At 47.6% G+C, this 20,647-nt stretch overlaps 1 long non-coding RNA gene across 1 annotated transcript in view; it reads left to right on the plus strand.

Annotated features, from left to right (window-relative positions):
• The window catches only part of LOC126491878 (uncharacterized), a 99,462-nt gene extending 81,248 nt beyond the window's left edge, over positions 1–18,214 (plus strand). Inside the window, exon 3 of the long non-coding RNA XR_007589478.1 lies at positions 17,874–18,214. This is a non-coding gene — a long non-coding RNA (uncharacterized lncRNA). The remainder of the gene's footprint in view (positions 1–17,873) is intronic.
• The last annotated feature ends 2,433 nt before the right edge of the window (positions 18,215–20,647 follow it).

Below are 20,647 nucleotides of genomic sequence, written 5' to 3' on the forward strand. Positions count from 1 at the left end.
GGTGAGGGAAATGAAAGGAAAATAGCCAGGGGAGATGGGCTGAAAACGGAGATGGAAGGCCCCGAGTGAGCCAGGAAGAGGAGGCTGGTGTGTAGGGAGCTGAGTGAGGCTGCGGGGACTCCCCACTAAGAACTGAGAAGCACTGAATGACATACCAGGCCTTCAAAGGGCATTCTGTGTCCCAGCAGTCAGTCAGTTCAACTTCCAGGGGAATAGCAGGGACTTGCCTCAGGAGGGGAGGGCCCTTGCTAATGAAACCCTCCCCTTGGAATCTTCTCAATTTGTTTGCTCCTTGAGCTTCTGGGAATTCCCCATTTCCTGATAGGAAGAATGAAGTCTTAGTGGGATTTTCCTCAGTCTCAGAATTTAGGATACATTTTAGCTTTTTATTTTAATGCCTTTACCTTTCACATACTGACCCCCCACCCCCGTCCCCAAACACACACACAAATGGGGTGGAGAAGGGTTGTGTGTGTGTGTGTGTGTGTTTGTATGTGTGTGTGTGTGTGTGTGTGTGTGCAGATTTTCTCCTTACATTGCCTCAGAAGCTGCTGTCTTGGAGATCACACTTAGAGAATTGCCCAGTGCCGACAAACCCATACTGTTGAACCTAAAACCCCTAAGTCCCAAGGGTCTCTGTTTCCAGATAGGGAGCAAGCCTTTGCTCAGACTCTGCAGTGCATCTCAGGGGACCTCCTGCTGTCTGTCACATGAGTCACTCCAGCAGACCGGCAGTTCTTCACCCTGCCCCTGCTTGCTTTAAGTGTTCTTTTCCTCCCGCTGGCCCTGCACAGAGGGAGCGACGCCAAGGCTAGGCTAAGAAGACTTGGTTAAGCAGTGGCTTGGGGACCCTAGTGGAGTTAACATCAGCTGGCTGGTGTCTGGGGGTCTGGACATGAATCTTGAGTATGTGTCTGGTCTGAGACATGTCCCAGACTAGCTGTGTTGACTCATGGGTCTCAGAGCACCTGCCACTTCTCAGGAGCAGTCTCTTAATTTAGATCAGCAAATGTCGTCTCTGCCAGGCCTCAGGACAAGTTACTGAGTGGGGAAGAGCAACAGAATAAGGACCTCACAGCTACCCAGATCCCAAAGAACAACAGGACGAGGGCACCCCAGAGTGAGGGGACAGCAGGGGCAAAGGCCCAGAGGCGGTGGGAATATGACCTACTACAGTACCTGGTGCATAGTGCCTAGAAGAGGGAATGGAAGGGAGGCAGGGAATACCCCGCCTCAGGTCAGCGGAAGTCTTTATGCCGTATCAAGTATCAAGGGGTCCTCTGAGGAATCGTAAGAGTGGACTTGTTGGAGCAGACAGGATTTGAGGAAAGCTAAACTGGCAGTGGTGTGGGAGGTCATCTGGGGGTGACTCATTAGTGGGGGTACCTCCTTTGCCTATGCCTCTGAGAGGCATAGTGACAAAGAGGCCAGTGGGGGATTAGCAGAGAAGTTAAGAAATAGATGACAGAATAGAAAGACAGAAGCAGAATTAGTAGTAACTGGATGTGGGAAGTGAGACTGCGTCGTCCAATCTGAGTGGCTGAAGGGACGCAAGGGCAGATGCCAAGGCATGGGAAGAGAGACACGGCATTCTGAGTTGCTACTAGGGTAGTAGTTCTTAGACTTTGACACCACAGTGAGGAGAGAAACGAGTTTTCGAAGTCATTCTTAGTTTTAGTGCTTCTTGATAATAAGCTATGGATACCTCCTTGCCTCTGAGTGTTCAAAAGAATTAGAAACTTATACAAATGACATCTTTTTCCCGTGAAAACGTTTCACAGACCACACCCAGCTTTAGCCACCACCTCCTCTTTTTTCCCCACCCACCACCATGGCAACTCTTACAGCGAACAACAGAGAGGTGATGTCAGGAGAGGTGGGATTGTGCAGAGGTCACAGGGAGGCTCTGCTGTCATCATGGATGACCTCAGTGGCCCAGCCCACAGTCTAGCCTTTTAGGTACTTGGTGCCTCCATCTCTGCCCATTGCATCTTGGCTACTCTTTCCCATTACACTTTCTAGACCTCCTCACTACCCAGAACTAGCTCAGCTCTGAAGTCACTCACCCTGACATCCTTCTCACCCTCAACTTCCTGGCTCAATGTCATTGCCTTCTTCCTCGCCGTCTGAATCCCACCCTTGTTCACTTTCCTCTACAGCACAAGTTCTTTGTTACACCCTCTGGCTCAATTCCAATCATGGATATGCAAGGTCTTCTCTTCCTTGGAATGGTGGCCACATGACCACGTGGCTTTCTGCTGGAGACAGTTGTTGCCATCATGGTCTCTTTGATCCGGGCCTCAGGAGAGCCGCTCTGCCTTCCTCGGAACATCTGTTCCACTCCTTGAAAAATTGCCTTTGCAAATCCCATTTCTTGTTCTTAAGCCTTCAGCATCTGGATTCTCAGCAGATGGTAAAGTCTCTCCTTCCAACAATAAAGTGGGCCAGCCATGGTAGTTCACGCCACTAGCAGGACAGCCTGGCCTTTGCATAGAGACCAGTTCCTAAAAAAACTAAAAGGTGGGTGCAGCTTAGTGGCAGAGCACTAGCTTAGAATGTGTAAAGCCCTGTATTCAATCCCCACTATCACAAAACAAATAATGAAGAGGAATAGAGAGAAACCCCTCCAATTGTTCCATAAACCAACCTGCTGGACCCTTCCTCTGCATTTGGCCTCCTGGCTAAAGGAAGCTGCGTGCCCTGTCTGACCTTATCATTTTCCTTCTATATCTAACTCTTCTTTCTTGCCCCCCCCATTTCCCTTACTTTCTAACAATTTCCTCTCCCCACTATCATTTACCAGTTTACAGCTCTAATATCAAATCAAGCCATTCTTCTATCCAACCTCTTTTCCCTGTTACCACCCTCTCTTTCTTAGGAAGACATCGTGAACACCCACCACTGGCCCTACAATAGCTGTGATGTTTTCCATCACAATACAAGTGAACTGTAGTCTCCAGTACCACTAATGACCTTCTCCATCTGGGGAATACTCTGGTTCTTGGATGTATGATTTTTTTTTCAATGGTGAGTCATTCCTTTCTTCTACCTTAGCTTTTGTGATGTTTCCTCCTCTCTCAAACACTGAACACTGAAGTCAATGAGATGCTTGCTGTGGCAGATATTGTGTATCTTCCTAACATTAAATGACAGCTGCCCCCATATGTCTGGTATGTCACATGCCCTCCGTGCTGACCTTGTCCCTTGTGCTCCTCTTTCCTGAGCTTCAGAGCTGCATAGTCAGTTACCTGTCGGGCTGTCAGTCTTGGAAGAAACACTTAGGATGTCTGGCTAAATCTAAGTTTTCGATTAGCAGTGAGTGGTTTTAAGAACACAGGCATACCCCCATGTACTTTTAAAGAATGATTTATATTAAACACCGCTGGTTGTTTGTCTAAAATTCAAATTTATCAGAGCATCCTTGTTTGACCTCGCAACCCCCTGGGATTTGAAATCTTTGTCTGAGGCCTTACAGGTATCTCCACACAATTAGAGCCATAGGTGAACTTCCTACAAACCATTTTCCACCACCCACTGGGTTATACAAGTGAATAGTTCTTGACTCTGCTGGTCTCCTTTGCTCCTGCACCCTCCTACATAGGACTAACATGCAATGCAAAGAACTGTAGTGCAAATCCTCCAGGTCATTTGATGTCCACAGAAGGCCTCAGAAGACCCAGCCTTGGAACCATCCCACCAAGGTCACCCAGAGCTTCTACTTGCCAGTGTTCCTTCTGATGCTTCTTGTGTGATTATCACATAATGACTAAATGTTTGTTTTTTAAATTTGTATTTTCTCATGACTCTCATTGGTTTGGATTCCCAAATCCCAAACTCTTATGGGGTCCCTGATTGCCTGCATAGCCCAACCTTTTTTCCCCTTCTCTCCTGTTTATGAACTGCCATTCCTCTCTCTACAGCCATTCCAAGTTTCTTGCAGGTCAACGAGAGTTGCCAGTTTGTTCTGGCCTTGGGTCTTCCCATACACAATTTCTTTGCCTGGAACAACCTTTTCCTCTCTTCTGTTCTTAGCTCAGGATAGGCCTTTAGGCCTTAGTCCTTTGTTACTCTTCAATCTTGTATTTCCTTCTTAGAGAACTTGTCTTCTAATGACTTGGTCAGTGTCTAGTGCTCTTGAAACAGGACCTTGTCTGCCTTCTCCTTTGCATCCTGAACCCCTAAAATAGTTCCTAACAGAGACAAGTACTGAAATTCATATTGCAGGAATGAATGAGAGCCTGATACTTCTCCCCATCCATGCTCAGAGGGCTCCTCTTGTCTTCTTGTGAGTTCCAGCACAAAGTAACCCCAAGAAATGGATGGTTTAAAAAACAGACCACTGCTTGCCCATTGTCTTAGATTGGCATTTGTGTTCCCATGAGTGCCCACTTGGACTTTCTCTGTCAGAGATCATAGCAGGAATGTCAAGATGGAGAGCTAGTACATTTTGGTATTTTCATTCAGTGATTGCATGTTCCAGGCAACATTATGATACTGCAGAAGCTTGAATGCAAAGCCACCAGAACACCTACAGAAAGGCCATGAGAGCCCATTTTGTTTTCCCATGGTACTTCTTTCAGGAAGTTCTTCCCCAGTGCTCTGATTACAAGAATGGGAATTCTTGGGTCATCATATGTCTTGAAAGAATTCTCACCACAGTCTTCGTATCTCAAAAGATCTGGGCAGCCTTTTCATGACAACAGTAGGACCCAGGCATTCATAAGTGAAGATCAAATAGTCTGAAGAGGAATAGATGCAGTTCAAGCTAAATGAGGGAGAATGGGACCTGAGCGATATGGAATTACCAGCGGGCTCTGTCAGTACTTTGCAAAGATGAAGAGGCACAGACAAGAGTGGTGGGGGCCATATTAGCTGGACGCAGAGTACATGAAAGACTGTGTGGACACAGACCAGTACTTATACTAGTGACTCCACCTGTCAGTGGAGTCCCTAAAAGGGAGGCCCCGTAAGTCACTAGGCCGAGATGAAGTGTCCACAAGGACCGTATCCCCAAGACCCTTGCTGTGGAACCTGCCACACAGCTGAATATTGACAAATACCATGATAGAAAGCAGCCTAAGTACTGGACTGTTGTTTTCGCTGAAGTTTGAACCTTGGGCAGGGACTCAGGGAGTGCTTCCTGAACAGAGTCCCCAGCCTCATCCCTTTGCTTTTCCTTTTTTTTTTTTTTTTTTTTGCTTTTAGATTTTTTTAAATTTTATTTATTTATTAAAGATTTCTGCCTCCTCCCCGCCACTGCCTCCCATTCCCCTTCCCCTCCCCCAATCAAGTCCCCCCCCCCCCCCCCCCCCCCCTCCCCCAATCANGTCTAGTAAGGTGAGCATCCAAACTGCCTAGGCTCCCACAAAGCCAATAGGTGTGGTAGGATTAAAAACCCATTGCCATTGTTCTTGAGTTCTCAGTACTCATTGTCCGCTATGTTCAGCGAGTCCGGTTTTATCCCATGCTTTTTCAGACCCAGGCCAGCTGGCCTTGGTGAGTTCCCAATAGAACATCCCCATTGTCTCAGTGCCTGGGTGCACCCCTCGCGGTCCTGAGTTCCTTGCTCGTGCTTTCTCTCCTTCTGCTCCTGATTTGGACCTTGAGATTTCAGTCGGGTGCTCCAATGTGGGTCTCTGTCTCTGTCTCCTTTCATCGCCTGATGAAGGTTAATATTCAGGAGAATGCCTATATGTTTTTCTTTGGGTTCACCTTCTTATTTAGCTTCTCTAGGATCACAAATTATAGGCTCAATGTCCTACCTATATTTATGGCTAGAAACCAAATATGAGTGAGTACATCCCATGTTCCTCCTTTTGGGTCTGGCTTACCTCACTCAGGATAGTGTTTTCCTATATCATCTTTCTTTCTGAGGATTCTCAGGGAAGAGGCCCTGTATTGACATAAACATGTTCAACAAATCCCCAGTGGGTACTCACATAGTGACTGTACTCTGTCAGCCACTGGGAATTCTGCCTGGGAATGCATACTGCTGTCAACACAAGAAAATTTTCCTTGACATAGAGTGATAGTTTTGTGTACATTCCCCCAGTTTTTCTGCCAGTAGCAGTGTCCAGTTCATTTACATTCTTGCCTAGAAAAGAAAATAGAAAAAAAAAGAAAGAAAATGACTGATTGATTTCATACCTATGTATCTCAGTCTTCCAGGTCCAATGTCAATAACTCAGTCCCTTTCTGATGCTCTTTGAATCATGTATAACCACAGGAGAGAGGTAGAGCAGTCAGACAGAGGGCCTGATAGCCTCTGGCAGCCTGATGCTGAAGAGTGGACATGAGAAACCAGCAAGAAACCAGCACCTAGAACAGCTTGGTCTGCAGGGCCAGCTACTGTAGTGTGGCCTCCCAGCATGGTTCTCTTTCCCTCCATGAAGAGTTTGTTACATTTGGGGATTAAGTAAGGTGTCTAGGAGACCCACTTGGCAGGCTATTTTAAGGGGTGGGGGTGTCCTAGAATTAAGGATTGATTAGGGCCAAAGGAGTTAAGGTTGGAAACTACCATAAGCAAGTGATCTACGTCTGTAAGGAGTGAGAGTGCTTTTGGAGAACATGGGGATGCCCAAGGAGAAGGAGCCCATGAGAGCATGTTAGACAGCCAGGCAGTTCTCTGTGAATTTGTGGAAAGCCTGGCCTATAGAGATGGTTCTAGGACAGCCAAGGCTACACAAAGAAACTCTGTCTCAAAAAACTGGGGGAAAAAAGGAGAGAGAGAGAGAGAGAGAGAGAGAGAGAGAGAGAGAGAGAGAGAGAGAGAGGTGTTAGGCACGGCACACGGTCTACAGTACGAAGAGAAGTGAATAAACAAGACCTGAAGAGGAACTGGTATCTTGGAGGTAGAAGGAGAACCATGTAGGTATCAAGGCCGGAAACCAGGGGGCAAAGGTTGAGCAACCGTCAGCTGCCGCAGAAAGGGGGAGCTCTGAGAAGTGACTACTGGGGTTGGAAAAAAAGGATGTCAGCAGTAGCCCAAAGAGGAACAGTAGCTCATTTCTTGGGTTCACCCCCTCTTTTCTCACTCTGTGGACCCTCTGTGATCAGGTCCTCTTTTTCTGCCCCACCCCCACCATGTTCTACAAGACTGGTTTCTGACTGGCGGTGGGGGGAGGGGGGGAGATGGTCCATAGCCCCTCTGGGGAAATTCCATTCCATGTGGGCTAGGCCACAGCTTCTCTGTCTAGTCTGATAATGTAGAACTGTGAGCTGAGGAAGGGATGGGTGAGGCTCCCATTTTGGTAGAGTAGAGATTCAGTGGAAGTGTCCAGCATGTCTACACTCAATTCTGTCCCTTGTCAGCTAAGGGATGATCCCATACCCTGAGATGGCTCTTGAAAACTGAATTATTCTTTGCACTCTCTTTTCAAAATATTATATTAATTCAGTGTGCAGATGGTCAGAGGCCTGCTTGTAGGAGTTCACTGTATCCTTCCACTGTATGGGTTCTGGAGATTGAACTCTCGTCGTCGGGCTTGGTTGGCAGCATGTGTCTTTACTCACTGAGCCATCTCACTGTCCCTCTGAACCCTCTTACTGCCATCTGCTCGTCTGTACAGAGTTTGCCCCCCACTTCTCCCTCCTGTGAGCCCCAGAGCCTGTCTTCAAAAGGTCCCAGCTTCCCTCCTTCTCTACCTCGCTTTATTAACCTCTCTTTTAGGAAAACAGAGACCAAAAGAAGCAATAAGTCCACCCCAGCGGGGACCTGAGAAGCCTGACAAGGGGTGCTTGCAGCTGCGTCTAGTTCCCTGTCTGTGTTCCTGCCCCCCTCCCCAGGGCCCTCCTGGCCTTTGACCTTTTGGATCTTTGGTAAAACCTCCTTCTTTTCTTCATCTCAATTCAGCCGTGGAGAAGATCCCCTCCAAGTGCCCTTGCTTGTCATTTGTAGGTAGTCTATCCCTTGACTCTCAGGCTAAGAGGGTGCCCATTCCACACAGCTCCGTACTTATTCAAAGATGTTCTACCAGGAGATATTTTCTAATGACAGGACTTGGGATATACCAATCTTTCATAATTATGTTTTATAAATATCACTTTTTATATTATAACACAGTCATCCTCAAAAACTTATAATGGCTTCCTGTACCTGGATGCTAGGGGAGAAAGGATCTGTTATTGGGTTTATTCCCTTGGTTTAGATCCTGAAGAAAGCAGAAAGAAGTCAGTTATATCTGCTCCAAAGTCCCCTATGAACTTAGGTGTGCTTCCCTTTCTAGTATCCCCACTCACCACAGTATCCCCACAGGCTTCCAATCCATGAAGCAAGGGAATATAGGCAAGAATGAGAGAGTCTTAGGGTACAGAGTGAACTCAGAGCACTCAAAAGATGTCCTGTGAAGATGTAGCCCTGTGTAGCCAGCCCCACACCACACAGACCATTTGTAAACTGTAAACCTATTGCCCCAGGGACAGGAGGCCTGAGTCCAACACCACTGTCATTAGCCTCATTGACCTTGGGCAAGGACTTTTTTCCATTAGACTTAATACTCTCTAAGTGAAAATGATGGAAATAGGTCCTGTGGCCCATTCTTCAAAGCACAAATTTGCTCCAGCCTGACCCATTCTTAGCCTTCTCAAGCCTAGACAGAGGGGCAAACCACCCCCTCCCACATAGCTTTAATTGATTTGGAATGGCTGCACTGAGGAGCCTGCATGTGAGTGAGTGGGAAAGGTGCGAGGTCCGCTGTGGGGAAGACACAAGGACAGCATGTGACGAGAGTCATGCCATGTGTCCTTACATTGACTTTCGCTTTCTCAGCCTTCCACGTCTGACTGAAGCCATTTCCTCTTTCTGAAATTCCCTCTTTTATTTTATTTTCTTCACTTGTCCCAATCCTTAGGAAGTCTGGATTCTTGGAGAAATTGGAGTACTTTTCCCCGTACATAAAAGCTCCCCGTTCTTAACTTTATACTGTAGTCAGGAATTGGTTAAGGAGCATTACTAAAACTATTCTTGTTACAGGGCAGAGGGTGGGGCAGTAACTATATGAGATGATCCATGTATTAGCTTCGTTCCTTGTTTCCGTTTTCAGAAATTATGACAACAGCAGCAACAACAAAATTAACCCCAGCTCAGTGTGGAAAGTAAAGACTCCTCCTGTGCTCCTGGAACACTGACTGGAGGCTGTCTGGCGAGGTTCAGTTCACTCCGGAGGGTGTGGAGCTGTAAGGCCAGAGGCTGAGACTTCCATTCTGTGGCTGTGATAAAATACCCTGACAAAAATCAGTATAAGGGAGGAGTTTAGAGTGCACGATTCCAGATTGCAGTATATTGTCCAGGGCAAGTCAAGGCATGAGCTCCAAGCAGCTAGTCACACTACATCCACGTCTAAGAGCAGAGAGAAGTGGGTACACGCATGCTTTGTGCTCAACTGGCTTTCTCTGTTCTCACATAGTCTAGGACCCCAAATCAGGCAATGAGGTCCCTACTTTTAGGGACCCTGTGTGCCCTGGTTGTTTGTTTTTGGTTTTGTTTGTTTGTTATTTGACATAAACTAGAAGAACCTCTAGTTTGATATTTTCCAGCTGAGAAAACGCCTCAATCAGATTGCCTATAGGCAAGTCTAGGGGGCATTTTCCTGACTTATGGGTCAATATAGGAGGGCCCAGATCACCACGAGTGTTGCCACCCCAGGGTAAGTAGGCCGGGTTTTTTTAGAAAACAGCCTGAACAAGCCATGGGGAGCAAGCCAGTAATCAGCACACACTTATGGCTTCTGCTTCAGTTCCTGTCTCCAGGTTCCTGCCTGATGGAGTGTGATCTGAGAGTTATACGAGGAAATAAACCCTTTCTTCCCCCCCCCATTCACTTTTGGGCATAGTGTTTTTCTCACAGCAATAGAAACCCTAATACACTGTGTCTTCCACATCAACTAAAGCAGTCAGGACAATCTCCCACAGACTGCCCACGAGGCAGCAAGCTCTCACTGAGACTCTTCCCTGGGGATTCCAGGCTGAGATTAGTTACTCTTCTTGTGGCAGTGATAAAATTCCTGAAGGGAGCAACTTTAGGGAGGAAGGTTTTATTTTGGCTCTGTAGGGAGGCAGTCCACTGTGGTGGGGAGGGCAAGGTGGCGATAGAACTAACCACTCTGGCACCCCATCTCCTGATGATGTATCCCAGAAATGAGTCCAATACAGGTACTCAGAAGGGTTTTCTGGGTGTAAGAGCATTTTTGAAGGTATGAATTGACCAGAGAGTTATGCTGTTAGTGCAGACCGACCGTTGGACCGCCCACACTGCACATCTTCAGGCAGTGCCCACTAGACTTAGTCAAACCTGCAACTGGTTCTTTAGAACCGGGTTTCAAAATAAGGGTGGGGCTTCTGGTGAGAGGAGGTGGGGAAGTTCCAGCTGTTAGGAAAATGTGAAGGTTCAGAAGTGAGAACCAAGGAATCTGCTTTGGAAAATGTCAGTGGGCAGCAGCCCCAGTCCTTTCTGCACCTCCAGCACGACACTGTCTTACGTAGCCAGCTCACACTGTCTTTTCCTGCCCGTGTGCCATCTTGCCTGAAACCGTGAGTGCTAGCAGCCACTGAGAATTATTAGCCTGTCAAGTCACTTACAGCCTAATGTTGTTGGTGTCCTGGAGCCGATGTCAGCAGTGTGAGTGCCCCCAGAGCAGAGTGAATTCCCTGAAAGTGGTGTGTCCTGTAAGAGCTATAAATCCAGGTCTGTCCTTGCGATGCTGCAGAAGCTTCAGACTCCTGATTTACTAGGCGGTTATTCCCTGGTCGCTGCTGCTGGCTGTGATCCCTGTCTCCACTGGACTCCATGTGGGGTGGGGGATGGTGCAGGACAGACAGGAAATAAAAACTCAAAATCTGATGCTTAGCCCAGTGAATGACTGTCTCCCTCCTCTCAGCTACAGTCTGATCTGTATGTGCGTCTTTTCCCTCTCCTTTTTACGGGCATTTTGAAGACAAACCCTGACTTTTGTTTTCAGGGTCTGCCTCCCTTGCTCCACACCAGGCTCCTCAAACCTCACTGGGCATATGGGAAGCTGGATACAATGGGGAGACTGGGCTGATTAAGTGGCTGAATGGAGAGGAGGAGGGGTAAATTAATTCTAGAAGGGTATCCCAGGAAAGCCCCAGTCTTTCTCAAAGCCAGCAGCCAATCAGGGGCACTCATTACCTCTTTGGCCTGGCCCTTCCACTGCCAGCTCTAGGCTGGACCATGCTCCGGAGCCTTCAGTTCTGTGTGTTTCAGCTGGCCCTATGAACGGGGCCTGTTCCAAGACCAATGTGAATGATTTGGCCACCTCCCTGTTTTATAAGTCCTGTTCCTGGAGTTGGGTCCTACAAACATCTCCTTGCCTTTCCATCTTCAGAGACAAAACATCTGGGCTATCCTCAAGTCCTTCATGCATTTCCTCCTGCACTGAGCAGGGCACTTGGTGAACCTCAACTTTGAGCATGGGCGAGGTGACCTGGGCAGCAATTTGAGAAAAGCATGAGAGGTCCCCTGCTCTCTTTTAGCTCCAAGCCCACTGTGGTGACCAAAACACAAGGCTTATTGCGAAACCCTCCAAGGCAATGCTTGCGTGATAAGCACCACATGTGTGGAGAAAGCTCAGCCCAGCCCTGTCTGGCTTTGCCTGGGTGGGCTGGGGTCTGGGAGGGACCCACATACGGAAGAAAGGGCTGCGCATGCGGCTTTGGTGGTAGAGTGCTTACCTAGTATGCACAAGTTCTACCTTCAGCCTCAGCCCCCGTCTCTCTGTCCTTCACACACACACACACACACACACACACACACACACACACACGGAGGGAGAGAGAGAGACAGAGACAGAGACAGAGACAGAGAAACAGAGACAGAAACTGAGAGACTGACTAGAAAAACGTCTTTTCCAAGAACACGGGAAACTAGTTTAGCTAGTCACCAGCTGTGCGACTTTGGTCAAGTCATCTAATCTTTCTGGATTTAGGTTCTCTATTAAAGAGGTTTTCTGAGAACCAGGATTCTGGGCAGACATGACATGGAGGTGTGACTTTGTTGCTGGAGAGCTCTGAGCATTTGCTGGCCTAGCAGCAGAGGCCCAGGCCAGTAGGCTGAGGAGGGTCCCTGCCGTCTGAAGCATATCTTCTTCCCATGACCGTTGGCTTGGAGAGTCAGACCTGAGAAGCCATGGACTGGATACCAGTGCCATAAGCTGGGGCTTCAGCTCTCCCAGCCACCCTTTTATTCGGTTCCAAGGCTACAATGACAAAGAAGAAAAGGACCCTAGCTAGGATAGGGGGATGGGGTGGAGGCAAAGAAGCCACATGAGCAGCGGCCAGGACAGACAAAGATGTGCTGTTTCCCCAGCTTGTGGTGTTGGTTTGCAAACAGCAGTGTTTTCGTGGGACACTGTTCCTGTGTCTTCCAGACCAACAGAGGCTGTCTGTACCACAGCCCCTCCCTGTCACAGCTCCATCTCTGGCCTCCACGGGACTCGATACGTGCCCATGTCCCTGAACTCCGCACTGGCTCCCCATCCTTGCCGTCTGTGCAAACGCAGCACTCAGACAGGTAGAGAAGACAACATGACTTGAGAGGGAATATAGAGGGGGTGCACTGCAGTCTTTGGGGATACTTAGCAGTATGTCAGGCAGGGAGAGTATGTGCCTGTCAACCCCCCAGACACTGCCTGCATTGCAAATTTGGGGCCTGTTAGCACTGGGAAGTCCAGACAGGCCCCACCTCTCTGAACCTCAGCTTTGTCCTGTCCTGACAGTTATGTAAATCGAAGCAGGTAGTGGTTGAGAGCACCTAGCACAGGGTAGTGCTCATAAATGCTTAAACCCCTGGACTTAGGCAGGGAACAGGACTATACCCCCAACTCTGCCGCACATTCGGCTAGGCACAGGTCACTAATCTGGGCTCATTGCTACACCAATTCTTAGCAGCCTGCTGCTAAACATGGAGCCCAGGGACAGGCTCTGGCTGGGCAGAGATCTGCTTCCACAGGTCACAGTCTTCTTTTCCACTCTTCAAAGGATGTGCAGGACATTGGGTTGGAGTGACAGTACTCAGTTTCTGAAGTCACAGAATGGATGTCTACATTTTCCATTTACCTGTATGGCTTTTACACACACACACACACACACACACACACACACACACACACACACAAAACAAGCATTGTACCCCTACCTAATTAGATCAGTTTCCAAGTTGTGTGCTTTGCCTGCAAGTAGGACTTGGTGACGTCAAAGGGAAAGCAATCGTGAGGACTGGGCAGCAGCAGCTCCAGCTTGCTGCCTTTGGAGAAACCTGTCTCAGAGCTGGCTGTGCTCATACAAAGGCCAGTAAAAACCGGACAGCTGCTGCGCCTCCCTGCATTATCTCCCACCTGTCATCCTTGAGTCATGGCTCATCCATCTGCCCAAGGCCTTTGAGGCAATCTCCAAATATTTTGGTCCTTATTACTCCACTATTCCTTTTCAAATGAGCTGAGAGAAGTCCCAGTACACACAGAGGGAGACGTGGGGCCTTGGGAAAACTTTGTAGCTTGAGAGAGATTGATTGTTGGGGAGGGCCCGGTGTGCAGTGTTGGGGAGGGAGTCAGGCAGAGTCACGGGAGACAAAGGAACCAGCGTCTGGACCCTTGCAGTCAGACGTGTACCTTTGCTTCGTGGGTCAAACCCACCCAGGGCATCTGAGCGCCACACTCATATGCTAGCGGCCATAGTTCAGATCAGTGTCCTCCCTGGATCGCGGGCTCCAGCTCCGGTCTCTTGGGGTTATGAGGAGTGAATGAAATGAGCAGGCAGAGGTGTTGGCCGGGGAATCGCCCTAAGGTTGATGGTCAGTAACTAACAACACTCATGATCTAAGTCATCTCTATCCTTCTGGCAGTAAACCCAAAGCCATGGAGTCCTCTTTGTCTCACACCCCACATCAAAGCCATCAGCAGCAAATCTTGCCTTCCAAGTGTGGTGGTGCATGACTTTAATTCCAACACTGGCAGAGGCAGGCAGATCTCCGAGTTCAAAGCTACCCTGCTCTACAGAGCTAGTTCCAGGACAGCCAGGGTTACACAGAGAAACCATGTCTTAAAAAAAACAACAAATCCTGCTTATTTCCCTCTATCTAGGACCCCCTCCCACCTCAGTGCTTGCTGTTCCTCCTCCCAGGCAGACCTAACCTGTGATCCCTCACCGAAGCTGTCATAGAAGTTTTCTGTATTCCCCATTGTCTGTCCGTCTTTTCTCGATATAGAAGCCAGGGGGATATAACCCTCTGGGGCTCCCAACTTTCTTCTGGGAAGTCTGTTCAGCATTTGGAAAGACAGCCCGCATGCCCACTGCTCATCTCCAGGACGTCTCCCAACCCCGTCATCCCACCTTTATGAAAAGTTTCCGCACCCCCATAAGCCTCTCTGCCGACACAAAAATCCAAATCAGACCAAATCAAACCAAATTAGAAAAAGCGCAGGTTTAATGGATACCAAAGAGGAGATGGGGGTAGAAGGCAAAAAAAAAAAAACCATATGTTTGTTCTCTGGGGTATAATTTAAATACCCTATAGGACTGGTCTGGAGCATCTCTGGGGAGGGGTCATCATTTGGCGGGCTTTTTCGGGGTGGGGCCTGGACTGAGGCAACTTCCAGGGGAGGGGACTTGAGATGGAACTTCCACCCGAACATTCAGACTCTTTGGGTATATGGATGCCAGGGGCTGGGTGACACTTTCAACCAAACACTTTGCTGCCATTTTCTCTTCTCAACACTTCAGACAGGTCTCCTTGGTTTGGGGTACATGTTCCCCAGTGCCAATTTGATTCAGTTTCTTTTTCCCTGCAGTCACTACTACTGTCTGCCTCAACGGAGAAACCCTCGTTCCCTGATTTTCTCACAGCACTTAGCACGTGTGTGACTTCCTGATTTAATCTCTGTATTGTCTGATGCATCTCCTAGATCCCGGTGTGAATGTAGCAGTCTCACAAGTAGTCTGGGAAGTGGCTTAGGCAACCTACTTCTCCCAATGGCAAAAGCCCCAGGTTTTCTACAGAAAGTTGTGATCTCAACAGGTACTTGGCAGGGTTCGGAGGCAATGAACAATGGCTCTTCTGTCCCTCAGTGTCTTCCTCTTTAAGGTCTTCCCACCTGGAGGCCAGATACACACTTAGTTACAAACCCATTTCCTAGGTCCCCTTTGCACAGTTGAGGCCAATTGCACTATTCCAACTCCCCTCCCCCTCCACCACTTCCCTGAAGGGGAAAAAAAAAAAAAAAGGAAAAGTAGCCTAGACAATACAAGAATAAAGACATCTGGTTTATGACGTGCAGGTTTCTGATCCAGTCCTCAGGGCATACACACTCTGCCTTGTTTCCAGTGCCTTCTAAAGAGGTTGTGTCCTTGTATCAGAGGCCTGGCCAGGCTCTCTATGCTGCCCTACGGTCCCCCTTTCCCCAAGACTTCACCTTCCACCTGGTATCCATCTCCCACCTTCTCCTTCTGCCCTGGTACTCAAAACCATGCACCCAGAGCCCATGCCTTTGGGACAGGAGTTTCTTCTGTGGAAACACTTCTTTTAGCCTTGAGGTATGGACAGAAGAATGGGTGTAGTGGGCTTTGAAACGTTCAGGGGTTGCTCAAACCTAGGACAAATGAAAGGCTGTACAGTTGGGATCAGGACTCATCCAGAACCAGCATAACAGGGGCTGTGAACAGGACCAGTGAGTGCAAAGCTGACTTTCCTTGAGTTAGCTCACTTTGGCTAGGGACTTGCAATATGACCAGAGTGGATCGGAAGCCTACACTTTATATACCAGACAGCACTATGATATTTTTTAAGATTCGCGTTTACTTATGCGTATATATCTGTGTGTTTGCTGTGTGTGTGCACACGCATGTGCATGAGCACTCTAGAGGAAAGTGTCAGATCCTCTGGACCTGGGGTTACAGGCATTTGTGAACCACCTGATGTAGATACTTAGAATGATTTGGGATCCTTTGGAAGAGCAGCAAAGGCTCATAACTACTGAGCCACCTCTCCGGAGACTGATCGTCTACTTACCTGGCTGTAAGTGGATAGGAACTACGGAAGCTAACACTGTCTGGAATAAGACTCGAAGAGGAAAACACATTAGGCAAATTCACAGACAGTTGTTAGTAACAAAGAAATGCTTAGGAGGACAAGGGCACGCACCAGGAGAACTTGTCTTAGTGGAGGGGCATCAGAAAGGGCTTCTCTGAGGAGGTGCATTTGAACTGAGAACTACTTGCAAGGCCTTGATTAATTCTAAAACTTCCCAGATGCCAAGTCGAGTCCCCACATTAGTACCCAGGAAACTGGACAGTGTGACCTGGAGCCCTTAGGCCACTCAGGGCCACAAGTAAGGGTCAGGTATGAGGAAGGGATGTCCTGAGAGTACAGCCTAGGTTGGGGCTGCAGTGATTTGAGGACCGCTCTTCAGCCCTCCTGACCCTGCCCATCCCCCAGCATATCCTTGAATACACTGAGCCATTGGGACAGGACAGCAAGGTTCTGGCAGCTCAGCCACCCGTAGATGCAGAGGGGCAGGGCCCCATGACCTCATCGCAATGGTGTCTTACAGCCCTGCCAGCGGCAGAAGAATATAAACAGGGAAAAGTCCCCCAGTACTCTCCACGCTCTCGCTAAGGAAGATGGGACTTTGCAGACTCCTGCAGACAATGTGCCGGCTCAGGAGGCCTGAATGGAATTTGGAATTCAAAAGTACTTGTTTCTCTGCAGAAAAAATTCCAAAGATTGCTCAACATTCCTTTGACTCCAGGAGCAGCAGCAGAGTTTGGCAGCAGCCATTGAAATCCTGAAGGGCTGGGAGCCTGCGGGTGTGTGCCTTGCTGTCCTGGCCAGGACAGTTGGGGGAATAGCCCCCTCTGCCCTTCTCCTGGCTGGGGGGGAAAGGGGGAGGATGAGGGAGAGGGCAGGGATTTGAAGTTCTTGCCCTCCCGGTGGGGGAGCTGCCTTGTTCCGAAGCCAGTCAGTCAGAGACTGGGAACCCAGACTCTCTGACTCTATGCAAAGCCCTGTTTTCATAGCTCTCAGGAGCCATGGGAGTAGCTCACTCCCGTGTAGCTTTCTGTGGCTGCCAAGCAGATAAACTCCCTCTCTCAAGCTCTGCTTGATACTGGCAGATACTGACATGCCTCCTTCTCCAGGAAGCCTGCTCCCTTCCTGGGTTGAGATGCATCTCTCAGCACCTCTGGACACTTACGTTATGACTCATACTGTAACTGTTTCTGGAAATGTCTCCCCTCTATCAGAAGGGGAAGCAGGACCCTTTTTGGTCTATGTCTATAGAATCGTGCAAGGTCCAGTTGGCAAGAGACCTGAATACCAACATGTTCACTGCAGCACTGCACAGAACATTGGCAGATTATCTAAATGGTGAAGAACAAGATTCAGTTAAGTTGGCGTGCATCCTCGTGATGCTAAGTAACTGCTGGCAATTCCATTTTCAAAACTACAAAAAGGTGGGCAATGTTCCAATTAACAAATTCAGACTAAAGGCTATTCATATTTAGTGTCTACTTATTTTCTGTGTAGATTTGAGATATAGTGAGGTCCTCCACTATGTGATCTATATGGTGATAAATATTAAACTGTAATAAGTGTGGAGGTGATATCATTGTGGAAGAGAAAACAGCCATTGGAATATAGGTATGAGGCTGTAGTATCAGAAAAAGAATAATACAAAGAACCTGAGATATCACCAGAGGGTTGTGGCTTGAAAGCGAGAGGCTTCCAGAGGCTCGTCTGGTGACGGCTGGGTCTGTTGTATTTGGGAGGTCCCACGCACTTTAGGAGGAGGGATCTAATTGGGAAAAGTGGCTTCTGGAAAAAGATAAGGAGACATGCTAACCTGGTCCCTACTCCGTTCTTGCAGCTCTGCTCCCTGTTTGCCGTGGTTGTAGCCTACTGCTCCACTACACCAGTGGGTCTCACCACAAGCTCAGAATCAACAGGACCAAAGACCCTGGACTGAAGACTATGAAACCATGAGCTACGAAAGTCTCTCCTCTTAAGTTGTTGATGTTGGAGGGTTCGATATAGTTATGGAGAATCTGATGCACACCCTTAGAACTCCGTACTAAGTGGAGAGAAGTTCCCAACCTCACCCTCCTGGTTCTCAGAAGGGGAGAGCCCTGACTGCTTTGAGGATGAAGGCAGGGGATGAGTATATTTACCTTTACACACTCAGCATACTTTACACATGCTTTTGATTAACTTAGATATTGTGTATATGTCATATGTCTTTTCTTCTTTAGTAATACCTTAATTCTCCATCTTATTAATAATTTCCTTTTTTTCTTTGTGTTTGCGTGTGGGCCATGCAAGTGGGCTCATCTATGCAGACAGACCAGTTAGGAGGCAGAGGGTATCTTCCATAATTGCTTCTCCATATTATTATTATTATTATTGTTGTTGTTGTTGTTGTTGTTGTTATTTTGAGACAGAGTCTCTCAAGGAAACCGAGGCTCATTATTTTGGCTAGTCTGGCTGGCCAGGGAACCCCAAGTTTCTCCTGTCTTTCCCCGCTTGTTCTAGGGTTATAGGGCATTTACCACCATGCCTCGCTTTTACATGGGTTTGGGGATTTAAAATGAGGTCCTCATATCTATATGGCAAGGACTTTCTTTATCCTTTGAGTTTCTTCAGTTCTAAATATTATTTTAAAGTATGTCATTATTGCAGACATTTCTGTGTTTTTGGTTGGTTGGGTGGTGGTGGTGTGAATTCTGGTGGGGAGGGAGAGAATTCTTTGATGAAAAAGGAAGGAACAACATTATGGGATGCTTGGCTGGCTGCGTCCTTCCCAGATATCACTGGTCCAGGTTCTGGGTTTTATACTGTCTTCACGGGTGCAGATCTTCAGTGTACAGAAAGAATCAGACCTTTGCTGTGATCTGAAAGTGCTTGACCTCTTGGTGCTCCATCTCTAGGCCCATCTGTCTGTCTACCGTCCATCTGTCTGTCTGTCTATCATCTATCTACCTATCTATCTATCTATCTATCTATCTATCTATCTATCTATCTATCTATCTATGTATCTCTACCTATCTGCTTATTTCTTTGAGTCAGGGTTTCACTGTATAGCTAAGCTGGCCTGAAGCTCTCATCCTCTTTCTCCAGCCTCCCATGTGCTGAGATTCCAAGAGCGCATCACCAAGCCCCATTTCACATCGGTGTTTAAAGAAGCAGTTGTCCTTATCCTTGGTTTTTCCTCTCCTTTATCTGTGTAGTATAATTGTTGCCCCCAAAGCAGAATATTTCTTGATATTATTGAAATGTATTTCAAAATTCTCCTCCAGAGAATTTGTTCCAATTTATACTCTACAGCTAACGAGAGTGTGTGGCCTGCTTCCCTGTCAGGGATGTGGAGAATTTCTTCTCTGTTAAACCCAGTGAATGGTTTTGAGATCTAGCTAGCAGGCAGTGATGGAGTTAGGTGGCCACTATAGAGTAGGAGATTGTCTTAAGAAGGCATAGCTAGTGATATTGAGGACCTTTGCTTAACTGTATGTTAAGATGGGGAAGCTTTTAGTTGTTAAAGTGGGGGAAGAGAATTAGGATTAGGAGGCTAGAAACTGGGTCTAGCAAACCCCACAAAAAACCCAATGGATAAATATCCAAAAAACAATTTCTCCAAAGAAAACCCGCAAATAGTTAAAGAAAATGTCAGTTTTGGCATTTCATTCATTCTATTGGAAGAAAAATAATAGAATTCAGAATTGTTATAATTTTAAAGGGGGTATTTGGGAGTGAGTCACATACAGCCTGGAAGAAGAGATGTGGAGAAAGAGAGCCTCACGGGCTGACTACACTCTCATCTCCTTTTCTCTAGAAGTCATGCCATTCGGTGACATTGTCATATGGTAGGAAATGGGGGTTGGATAGCTCATGACTCACTCACCAGAGGGCTAGTGTCTTAGTCAGGGTTTCTACTGCTGTGATAAGACATCTTGACCCAGAGAAACTTGGGGAGAAAAGGGTTTATTTCAGCTTCTGGTTTCATATCACAATCTATCATCAAAGAAAGTCAGGGAAGGAACCCAGAGGCAGGAACTGGAGCAAGCCACAGAAGAGCGCTGCTTACTGGCTTGCTCCCCAGGGCTTGCTCAACTTGCTTTCTTACAGCATCAGGACCACTAGCCCAGGAGTGGCATCACCCACCGAGAGCTAGGCCCTCTCACACTAATCATCGATCAAGCAAATGTACCGCAGGCTTTCCCACAGGCCAGTCTGGTGGGGGCATTTTCCTAATTGAGATTCTCCTTCTAAAATGGCTCTAGCTTGTGTCAAGTTGATATAAAAATAGCCAGCACAGCTACCAAGACCTATTTATGAACTCCAGGCCAGAAATCTCAGAGAAGGGCTGTGATTGACCTCAGTTAATCAGCTGTTGCCTGAGAGTGAGCTGTGGAGATTGTTCACTGTGGGTCAGTCAAGGGTGGCTTTTTTTTTTTTTTTTCCAAATTAATATAAAGGCTCTGGGGACAGGGTTTAGGAGAATGGAGTCTGTATGTGGCTCATGTAATTGGACTTTCATAATTATTTTTAACCTCTTGTGTTACGTTCTGGGAAAATCCCTCAGTTGCATTTTCCAAAGCTCTAATTGTTTGTTCAACTGTGTCCTGTCCTTAGCTTTCCCCTCTGTCC

The sequence above is a fragment of the Alexandromys fortis genome, unplaced genomic scaffold (genome assembly GCF_014885135.2).
Source record: "Alexandromys fortis isolate MF-2015 unplaced genomic scaffold, M_Fortis_MF-2015_v1.1 scaffold_292, whole genome shotgun sequence".
Lineage (NCBI taxonomy): Eukaryota > Metazoa > Chordata > Mammalia > Rodentia > Cricetidae > Alexandromys > Alexandromys fortis.